Below are 10306 nucleotides of genomic sequence, written 5' to 3'. Positions count from 1 at the left end.
TATTAATTTCATTCCAATGTAGTATTGATTTTCTCAAAGTCCAACCAAGAATCCATTTTTTTGCATCGGCCGAGATTCGATCTCACAACTTTGCAGCAAATCTTCACTTGAGAGTCGACGCCTTAGCCAGTTGCGCCACGGGACTGCTTGAATTTCCTTTATTACAGCACAATGAGTTTCTAATTTCATCCCATTGTGGGATTAATTTCATATAATTTCATTATTGACTTCAGGGTACTCCAGTATTGATTCTATCCCACTCTGGGATTGATTCTATCCCATTTTGGGATTGATTCTATCCCATTTTGGGATTGATTCTATACCACTCTGGGATTGATTCTATCCCACTCTGGGATTAATTCTATCCCACTCTGGGATCAATTCTATCCCATTTTGGGATTGATTCTATCCCACTCTGGGATTAATTCTATCCCACTCTGGGATTGATTCTATCCCACTCTGGGATTGATTCTATCCCACTCTGGGATTGATTTTATCCCACTCTGGGATCAATTCTATCCCACTCTGGGATTGATTCTATCCCATTTTGGGATTGATTCTATCCCACTCTGGGATTAATTCTATCCCACTCTGGGATTGATTCTATCCCACTCTGGGATTGATTCTATCCCACTCTGGGATTAATTCTATCCCATTTTGGAATTGATTCTATCCCACTCTGGGATTAATTCTATCCCACTCTGGGATTGATTCTATCCCACTTTGGGATTGATTCTATCCCATTTTGGTATTGATTCTATCCCACTCTGGGATTGATTCTATCCCACTCTGGGATTGATTCTATCCCATTTTGGGATTGATTCTATCCCACTATACCACTCTGGGATTGATTCTATCGCACTCTGGGATTAATTCTATCCCACTCTGGGATCAATTCTATCCCATTTTGGGATTGATTCTATCCCACTCTGGGATTAATTCTATCCCACTCTGGGATTGATTCTATCCCACTCTGGGATTGATTCTATCCCACTCTGGGATTGACTTTATCCCACTCTGGGATCAATTCTATCCCACTCTGGGATTGATTCTATCCCATTTTGGGATTGATTCTATCCTACTCTGGGATTGATTTTATCCCACTCTGGAATTGATTCTATCCCATTCTGGGATTGATTCTATCCCACTCTGGGATTGATTCTATCCCATTTTGGAATTGATTCTATCCCACTCTGGGATTAATTCTATCCCACTCTGGGATTGATTCTATCCCACTCTGGGATTGATTCTATCCCACTCTGGGACTAATTCTATCCCACTCTGGGATTGAATCTATCCAACTCTGGGATTGATTCTATCCCATTTTGGGATTGATTCTATACCATTTTGGGATTGATTTTATGCCACTCTGAGATTGATTCTATCCCATCGGGAATGAGAATGATACCTTAATAATATAAAACTGATACCATAGTATTGTAGAATATATACCTCAGTGGGATAAAATCAATACCCTATAGTCCTTTTGGAATCGGTTTGGGAAGGAGGATGGTAATGACGTGTCTTGTGCGAGTATTCTGTATTTAAAGTGAAATCTGAGTGTATGCTGTCTTTTGCCTGGTTATTAGTGCAAAAGGGCTGCAGTGGATACAGTGTACACACCAAAATTCCAAAATGGGGTAGTCAATACCAAAATGGGATAGAATCAATCCCAGAGTGGGATAGAATTAATCCCACAGTGGGATAGAATCAATCCCAAAATGGGATAGATTCAATCCCAGAGTGGGATAGAATCAATCCCAGAATGGGATAGAATCAATCCCAGAATGGGATAGAATCAATCCCAGAGTGGGATAGAATCAATCCCAAAATGGGATAGAATCAATCCCAAAATGGGATAGAATCAATCCCAGAGTGGGATAGAATCAATCCCAGAATGGGATAGAATCAATCCCAAAATGGGATAGAATTGATCCCAGAGTGGGATAGAATCAATCCCAGAATGGGATAGAATTAATCCCAGAATGGAATAGAATCAATCCCAAAATGGGATAGAATCAATCCCAGAATGGGATAGAATCAATCCCAAAATGGGATAGAATCAATCCCAAAATGGGATAGAATCAGTCCCAGAGTGGGATAGAATCAATCTCAGAGTGGGATAGAATCAATCCCAGAGTGGGATAGAATCAATCCCAGAATGGGATAGAATCAATCCCAAAATGGGATAGAATCAATCCCAAAATGGGATAGAATCAATCCCAGAGTGGGATAGAATCAATCTCAGAATGGGATAGAATTAATCCCAGAATGGGATAGAATCAATCCCAAAATGGGATAGAATCAATCCCAGAATGGGATAGAATCAATCCCAAAATGGGATAGAATCAATCCCAAAATGGGATAGAATCAATCCCAAAATGGGATAGAATCAGTCCCAGAGTGGGATAGAATCAATCCCAGAATGGGATAGAATTAATCCCAGAATGGGATAGATTCAATCCCAGACTGGGATAGAATCAATCCCAGAGTGGGATAGAATCAATCCCAGAATGGGATAGAATCAATCCCAAAATGGGATAGAATCAATCCCAGAATGGGATAGAATCAATCCCAGAATGGGATAGAATCAATCTCAGAGTGGGATAGAATTAATCCCACAGTGGGATGGAATCAATCCCAGAGTGGGATAGAATCAATCCCAAAATGGGATAGAATCAATCCCAAAATGGGATAGAATCAATCCCAGAGTGGGATAGAATCAATCCCAAAATGGGATAGAATCAATCCCAAAATGGGATAGAATTGATCCCAGAGTGGGATAGAATCAATCCCAGAATGGGATAGAATTAATCCCAGAATGGAATAGAATCAATCCCAAAATGGGATAGAATCAATCCCAGAATGGGATAGAATCAATCCCAAAATGGGATAGAATCAATCCCAAAATGGGATAGAATCAGTCCCAGAGTGGGATAGAATCAATCTCAGAGTGGGATAGAAATAATAATGACTTTCAAAAATCAATGCTGCAATGGGATTAAATTAATCCCACGAATTCTAAAATTCAATCTCAAATTGAGATAGAAACAATACCATTTCCTCCTCAAAAAATTAATTTCATAAATTTAATACCAATATGTCCTAAAAGTAATCCCAATATTTCTTAACTTTGTTCTAGAAATTAAAATCAATCCCAATATGCACCTATTTTCAAGAAAATTTGGGATAATTTTGGTATTGAAATGGTGGGATTAAAATCAATACCATGGGTATTGAATCTGGATACTTGAAAAATTTTCTCTGTGTATGTGAGCATTTTTCATCTATTTGGATGATGAGAAGAAACCTGTGTTGACTAATTAGTTGGACCACATATAACTTTCCCTTCTTTTCGAGTTTTTCTTCTCACTCTCTTATACCTTTTTTCCATATCTCTCTATCTTGTCAATTTCTTTCTCATATTATGAACGAATAATAAAAAAAAAACATTTTCGACACTATTGCTGTGGAATTTGCCGAGAGAGCAGAGTCGCACTGAAAAGATGATGTTTCACCTCAAGATCAACTCTTTTTCGCCCAAATTGAGTGAAACTTTACATAAATAAAATTATTTTTTTATTGACATTTATGAAATCCATTTAAAATTTTGGACACATCTTCGAAAAAAAAAACATTTAAATTATTTCAAAATTTTCTGGCCCAACTGATGTAGGTAATGTGAAATATTTTATAGGATTAAAACTTTTATGATGCAATATTGGAATTTTTATTAATGTTTCCGCTTGATCCATTCAGGTAAGTGAACGAGATAGTTTGCATAGTGAAAGAGAATTTGGAAAAGTTAAGCAATAAAAAAACAATAAGTATCGTATTCATTGCAAGCATCTTCAGTTTTCAGATTAAAGCAGAAAGTTTGCTCATTTTTAAATTAATAAAATATAACATCTCAACTTTTTATGACTTTCAAACCAAACGATGCTCAACATATTTGCTAAGAGGAAAAACTATAAGAAATCGGAATAGAATTAAATTTTTGAGAATAGTTTAAGAGATTTATTATTGTTTTAAATTCAGTAATATTTAAAATAAGACAGACAAAATTATGTAACTGTGCAGCAAAATTATTCTCTGTTAAGAGTGATGAAACTTGTTAGAGGATCCTTTAAAAATCTTACATCTGAGATTTCTTCGTCTTTGAGAAATATTGCTTTTGCATTTTTTTTTAGTTATTTCCAAAATTCAAAAATGTCATTATCCTTTATCTCAAATTAAAAAAAAATGTAATTTTATCCTTTACAACTCTTCTAAAGCTTTTAAACTTTAAACATACTAAGGTCCTAAAATGAATATGTCCTAAAATTAATTTAAAAAATCTTAAGGATTTTTTGAAAATGTGTACTGAAAAGTGTGCATAACAAATCAACCAGAAAACCTTTTTTATAAAACACTGTGTTTCTCAGTTGTTTGCAAAAGTTATTTTAAGAGTCAATTATTATCAGGTAAGATTTCTATCAAAATTTAATTTTATCTGTTTTTAAAAACGAAAGACATTAAATTTGAAAACATTATTCCTATTTTCTTGAATTAGAAATCCTTACTTAAAGCCCTTCATGGTGTTAGGCAGAAATGATATAAATTAAGTAAGTTGATCTGTAAATTTAACTAAGTTAACCCTCTAAGGACGAGTGGTACACCGGTGTCCCAAAAACCAAGAACCATGTTTTATGACTATTTAGGGTTCAAAATAACTGTGTATAGTAAAAAAAATGGTTTTGTTTTTGGAACACCGGTGTGGCATTCATCCTTAACTCTTTCGCGTCTTTATGGTCATATATGACCCGGGGAAAAAGTTTCTTTTTGGCTATTTACATTAATTGAAATCTAACTGGAGTCTTGAGAAAATGAGCCAAGAATCTTACATCCTTCTATTATGATGTCGTGCACGAACAGATAGATTTCAATTAATGTAAATACCCAAAAAAAACTTTTTTCCCCGAGTCATGACATTACCCTAAAGACGCGAAAGAGTTAAAGGATTAAGATGCCATAAGCGGGTAGGGGTGAGGGGAAGCTAAGAACCTTGGGAGAAAAACGTAGCGTTTAAGAAAAACTAACAAATGAATTGCCGATCCTTATGACTGATCTTAAGCAATTAAAAAGGTCAAAATTTATAAATACATGATATTTCTTAAAAAAAACACTTTACCTACTTTAGCTATAGAATTACACTGAAGTTGTAAAGTTTAATGGAAGACATAGTACTACCCAAAAAAACATTTCTCATTATATTTTTAGAAATAGTTTAAATTCTTTTTAGTTATTATTGCTTTAACCTTGTAGTTAAAAATGAAAAATAAAAATAAAAATTTAAATGCTTATTTACACAAATAAACTATAATTACAAATTACAAATTCTGTCTCTATAACTTCTCAAGAGTCAATGAATTTCAAATAAAAGCATGCAACAATTGTCCGACCGTCATCTAACATACAAATGAATAAAATACATTTCAATTTTAACTCTTTTTATTACATTTGGAAAATTTGTAAACACGAGGAAAAATTTTTGAAAAACATCTAGATCAGATAATATTACTTTATTTTTGAATTGAAAATTTACTCATAAAATCCATATAAAAAATGTAATAATATTGACAGTGTTGACTCTTGAAACTCTATAGAGTTTTATTAAGTCTTCTTTGAAAACGTTAATAAAGATTTAAGAGAGGTGGCAAAGAGTTCATGGCTTTGCGAAATGCTCAACCTCAAAAAATACCTCAAAAAATACCTCAAATAATACCTCAAAAATAATTTCGCATCATTTACCATTAATAATGTCTATAAACAAATTCTGCAATAAATAAATTTTAAATAATAAATCAAAATTCAGATTAGGGGAAACTGGGGCACCACTAAACACGGGGTACCACCAAACACAAATTTTTATTTCTAAACTACTTGGACTATCTCGACCATTCCTTCAGTGGACAAGCATCCCCATAGTGCCTATAAATTCCTATCGGTCTTATCCTCTGATATCCAATATCCGATTAAAAAATTGCAGTGTTTGGTGGTACCCCGTGTTTGGTGGTGCCCCAGTTTCCCCTATTAAAAAATGTAGGTACTATTGCTCAAAAAGTAAAATCCGATTACTCCGGATCCGAAAAATGAAATCCGAAAAATGAAATATTGTTGAATGGCTAAAATTTGGTATTGTCTAATCTGTCTTCCATTTCTTCTTTCTGTCATTTTGCAACACCCCTAATTTTATTTTCATACCCTCTGACTATTGAACTTATAAGAAGGTGTCAAAAAAATAATATAAAAACTATAACATAAAATAAACTGAGATCTAATCACTTCGAACCTTAAATAATAAAACTTTTACAATATAACGTTACAAAAACAAATAAATAATAAATTACTCAAGATTTCAATTAAATAAAAAACACTTTTTTCTCAATTACGCTTTTTTCTAAATTGAAAAATAAAATACATAAGATAGGGTTTATATATTAAATATCGCATCCAGTAATTAACCTTCATGGCTTTGCTGGCATATGAATAATTTCGTCTAAGGTTTTCATGACCTTTTTGGACAAATGTGGCTAAATTTCGATAATTCAGGATTAAAAGTCCTTTTTTAATGCACACAGATAGGCTTGTGACTTCAAATAACCGAATAAAAAATGTAATAGTCTAAAATTACATGATCTAATGGACCAATTCGGATCATCAATAGAGAAAATTACAATCATGAAATGTCTTATGCAGGAATTGCATTATTTCTTAGGCTATATGACATGTCACACTATCCTGCTAAATCCACATGTCCTCAGTATTAATGAATTCATAATTAATTAATTATTAATGAACAAATCCTTCGATTTAGGCTTCATAAACTCGGTTATCATGTCGCGATATCGAACGTTTGTAACAGTAACGCTTAATCAGCTTTATTTTCGGATAATATACTGATACGATATTATTAATCATTATAAGGGCTTGTTCTTGGATTACAAGTGTATTTAGCCCCCAAAATTAATTCAGTTCTGTGAATTTTTGAATTAGACTCTTCATAGTTGACGAAGTTAAGTCAATTTTCTGACCAATTCTCGAACCAAATTATTTTTTAAATATTTTTTTAAGAACAAAAAAGCGTTGGTCTGTCATTTAATTATGGATTTTTAATAACCCTAATCTATAAACTGTCACATATTTTTATTATTCGTTGGGGACCTTTATTTCAGAAATGCCGCTCAATTTAAATTTTGCGTGATTTCTGGGACATCCTATATAAAGAAAAGATTGTGAAAACTGCTCTCTCTTGGAGTTCGAGCAGTTAAAAAGAATAGAAGGCAACAGAGCTAAAATAACCTCGATTCGAAGGCAGCCAAAATCCCGAAACTAAAATCCTGAAAGTCAAAATCCCGAAAGCTAAAATCTTGAAAGCCAATTTCCCGAATGTTTAAAATCCTGAAATTAATGAAATTATATGAAGGATGTTGCAGTTTAGTGATAAAAATAGTAATCATAAAAAATATAAAATGAAATCATATTTCAGTTAGCTTTGAGACAAGAGATAGAGACAAGTTCATTAAAATATTTCAATTCAAATTAAATAAGTCAGTTAACCTGAGGAGTTGTAAATTACTACCAAAAATAAATATTTATACACACAAGTACAAGTTTTTCAACTAATCATCGTGTCCTCCGAACCGGATTGCACTATGATTGATTAATACTAATCTTGGATTTGTCTTCAGGTAACCCATTTAAACAGAGAATAATGTGTAGAATAATTTTCAAAGTTACAGAAAATTTCCCTTTGCCTTCAGCAAGTGCGGGAGCAATCGCGGGACTATGACACTTTTAAGAATTCGGGTTCTTGGCTTTCGGGATTTTGGCATTCAGGATTTTGGCTTTAGGGATTTTGGCTTTCGGGATTTTGACCGGACCCCCTCGATTAGCCCTTGTGCTTATGGATTCCATTCCATAGCTTTATCACTACCCATAATTCAGAGAAAAAGTAGTATCTCTCTATTTTGAGTTATACTGTGTATATTTCGACTTTCCATTCCAAAAGAGTCACATTTTGGTAGAACTTAGGAAATTTAAAGTTTCGAGTTTTTTCGAGATTCACAACCTATAACAAATTTTTATCCGAAATTCAAATATAATACTTCTAAATCATTTTGGTCAATTTTTTGAGCGATTCTAAAATCAGTCCAAATCCAAAGTGAAAAGGACTTTCGCGTCCAAAGTAAAGCGAAAGTCTTTTTGAGATAAAAGTCTAAGGATCACGAGTTCGACCGATTTGCGAAGCATGGGACGCTTTACTACATCTTTTTTTCTTTTTAGTTTTATTTCATATTGTAGGAGTAGTTTTTAAATAAGTTTTCGAGGAGATTGTATGCTTTTAGATTCTAAAACTATTTGAAGAGAACAAAATATTCCAATGTTGTTGTTTTTTGAATATTAGGCTCTTGACACACTTGCGACTTAAGCCGAGAGACGGCTTAGTGGAAAATGATAGTAATGTGATTTAACCATTATTCCGAATATAATTACACTAAGCCGTCTCTCGGCTAATCCTCAAGTCTGTCAAGGCCCTTACTTTAAAAATGTTTTGTACTTCAAAATTTCAAAATTTCGTTTATCATTTTGTTAAATATTTTTACATTTTCTGGTTATTTGACCAATCACAAAAATCCTATGCCAAACTGTCTTAGATAAATTTACTATTGCTGTTATTTGACAATGAACTTACCATTTCATTCTAAGAGATTTATAACATAATAAACATTTTTGATTTGGTTCACTGTGAGAGAAATCCGAAAAAGTTAAATAACATTCCGGAAATGTTTATTTTACCCTGCAGTATTGATCCGAAATAGGTGCAAATATTATGCTTTTTAGGTGTATTAGGGGTTAAAAGTACCCTTTGTCATGTTAATTTTACCCTTAATAAGGTGTAAAATTAACAATAAAAAATGTTGATATATTATATTTTTACACCTAAAAAGTGTTAAAGTTATGAGGAAAAAAGTTAATCGCACCCCCATTTTTTCTCAGTGTTTGAACAAATTGGTTTTAAAAAGAAAACCATTTTGACCAGTAAGAAACTGAAAAATTACAATTAAATTCTTTGAAATCAAATTAGAAATGCTGAAATGATCCATCACTATCAAGAATATATTATTTTGGTATTTATAATTTAAAAATTCTGTTTCTTTTATATACTGACTAAATTTTATTTTTACTGACGATTTTTATCAAAATACTGCCCAATCTGTTGCAGTTATTTTCAATATGACTAATATTTTTGAATTTGCATCATCCATCTACCTTTTGTGCTTTTTATGTAAATATTCTTCTAATCCCAGACTTGAGTGCTTAAGTTAATTCATTCAAATGTAATAGCATTCAAATATAAGATATACCTGTATAGTCAACGATTCCAAATTCGATCAATTAATTGGTGTAGTAATTTTGCCGTTGCCATCGAATAGATAATACTGTAAATGAAGCCTACATCTTACGATTTTCTCAGTATTGAATAGACAAGATTGTATGGGGCCAATTTGGCGATCAGATCAATTCACCGCAAAATTGTTATGAAAACATTGTGGGGGCGATGCTATAATTTACAACATTGACAATTTAAGTATTGCTCCACAGAGACAGGTTTTACACTAAAATTGTGTTGAACGAAAAAAAGTTTCTATTGTTTAAAACAATTTTTCTCTCTGAATAAAATATGACAAAATTTTCTAAATTAATTTTTGGTGCATATACGCATCTTTCCAGAGAAATTCTCATGAAATTCAATTTGGGGAAGATTTTGAGTGATCTTTTTGGATGGCTTGAAGCCGCCACTGTGTCCGTTGGTTAGGTTGATCTTGTCCAAAGAGATACTTGGTCATCATCGTCCACTTCCATTTCACTTTTACCACATGAATTCAGCATTTCTTTTCCAACACTGGACCAGATGGAGAATTGGTGTTGGTGCACAAAATACAGATATGGGGATAGCCTTATGTGGCTTTGAAAAGAAAAAAGAGCTTGAAAATTGCTGGTGGAGATGTTGATGTGTGGAAATACATATAATTTCTTTGAATTTTTGTTCTTCAGCGCAACAGTCCATTTATCTTTTTTTTTGGTGTTGTACCATGGCAATGGTTGTGGCCAAAGAAAGTGTAAACACTCTGTTGTACATTTTTAGTTATGTGTCCCCCCAAAAAGAGGGGGCCCCCCAAATATACAAAAAAAAAATACAGAGAAGAGCGTTGCACTAACACTTTGGAGAAAAGGCCATCGAGAATGCGAAGAGCTCGGGAAT

This window comes from Phlebotomus papatasi, chromosome 1 (genome assembly GCF_024763615.1).
Source record: "Phlebotomus papatasi isolate M1 chromosome 1, Ppap_2.1, whole genome shotgun sequence".
Classification (NCBI taxonomy): Eukaryota; Metazoa; Arthropoda; class Insecta; order Diptera; family Psychodidae; genus Phlebotomus; species Phlebotomus papatasi.
This window is presented reverse-complemented; position numbering follows the sequence as displayed.